Source organism: Echinops telfairi, unplaced genomic scaffold, assembly GCF_000313985.2.
Source record: "Echinops telfairi isolate 266 unplaced genomic scaffold, ASM31398v2 ScPeMD7_7420;HRSCAF=8458, whole genome shotgun sequence".
Classification (NCBI taxonomy): Eukaryota; Metazoa; Chordata; class Mammalia; order Afrosoricida; family Tenrecidae; genus Echinops; species Echinops telfairi.
Genome location: NW_022111320.1, coordinates 38,063,878 through 38,065,569, shown reverse-complemented (window position 1 = coordinate 38,065,569; position 1,692 = coordinate 38,063,878). Strand labels below are relative to the sequence as shown.

Sequence of the window (1,692 nt, the reverse complement as noted above, 5' to 3'; positions counted from 1 at the left end):
CACATGGAAGAAGCATACCAGCCTGTGTGATCACAAGGTGTCGATAGGAACAGGTATCTGGCATCAAAGACCTAGAACAAAAATCATATCATTGTGGATGAGGGGGAGTATGGAGTGGAGACCATCTGTAGGCCACTGGACCTACCTTTACAGAAGGGTCACAGGGGAAGGAGATAAAGGGGATTTTTATTGGTTAATCTAAATGGATTGATATGGTGAAGCAATCTATAGGCTTTGGATAAAATTCTTCTCTTTCAATCTTTAAAGGCCTCATAATCTATCTCTAGTGAAGGATATATTCTGCTAATATGTCTGAATTGCTCATGGAAAAGGTCCACCAGATATGATGATTTATGAATTTTGAATGTCAAAGAAATCTTCAATCAGTGTCACAAGATGTATTTGACAAAAATCATAGATGTGTACTCAAAATCATAGATAATGCATCACTCAAAATGAGACAAAGACTGCTTTGTCCACTACTTGTAGGTCAATTATATTTTGATATTGTTTAAAAAATTTGTTTAAAAAATTACATGATACAGAGTTGCTGTCTCTGCATAGACTAACAACTATCAGTCTCATTTTATGAACCCTTATTTGGATCATCACGACGTTTATATGACTCACTCATTGGAAATATTATTGCACTCTCTCAAAATGAAACCCTAAATAATTACAAAATGACCCAAACATTTGGCCAAGAAAATGTAAACCCTGCAACATAGTCAGAAACCAAACCCCAACCCACTGCTATCAAAGGAATTCTGGTTCAGCATGACAAACGCGCAGTTTCTGAGACTGAACATATTTACCAGAACAAATAAGTTAAACCCCCCACTCCCTCCCCACCCCGCCTTGCTGAAGAGTACTAGCAGGTGGGTTTGAACCAGCTACCTGCAGGTTAGCAACCCACTGCCCATAGTGCACATACTCATGTTGTTCTGTATTTCGAGTTCCTGGAAGATGAAGGATCCCTGGTTGCTCAGTGTTTGTTAAAACATGTGACTATTAACCAGAAAGTTAGCGACTTGAAAATGGTGGCCATTTGCTTCCCTAGAGATGCAGAGCCTAAGAAGTCCTATGGCGCTGTGTCTCTCCCTTAGGGTCACTGTAAGTCAGAATTGCTCGACCACAGTGACTCCGGTTTGGCTAGGCTTAATGCAAATAGCTAACGAGCTCAGCAGCTTACAGAGAGGTTGAAGATTTCGTCCAACTCTAATATGGTATATTTCTCTGAAATAACAAAAAAGATGTTTACAGAAGCTTCGGTTCTAAGATCCACAGATTTGTCTAAGATATTAAAATAAATTGTTTTAAGAAATACCAGTAGTCTTCCCAAGGCCAGTCCCTAAATAAGAGAGTGTGTATGTAGAAAATGATTTTCTGGATTTAGAAAGGTATGCTGAGAATCATATGAAAGTACGATTGCCAGGGTTTTTTTCCTCTTTCGATTCTGCTATATTAGGAAGAATGGATGGCTATATCCAGAAGGGAAATAGGCTCAAATGCTAAAGAAAAACAGGACACAACTTTAATGAACTAAAAAGAGGTGAAAGGAAAACTAGTGAAGACAAGGGAACCCATGGGAAGGTTGGATATATAGTACCCCCCTAAAGGGGATGAATAACAGAAATGTGGGTGAAGGGAGACAACAGACAGTGTGAGACGTGAAATAACAATAATATATAA

General features: G+C 38.8%; 1 protein-coding gene across 5 annotated transcripts in view; it reads right to left on the bottom strand.

Moving 5' to 3' along the window:
* Positions 1 to 1,692, bottom strand: part of ZNF385D (zinc finger protein 385D) — an 849,687-nt gene that overhangs the window by 35,577 nt on the left and 812,418 nt on the right. The gene's annotated exons all lie outside the window — the stretch shown is intronic.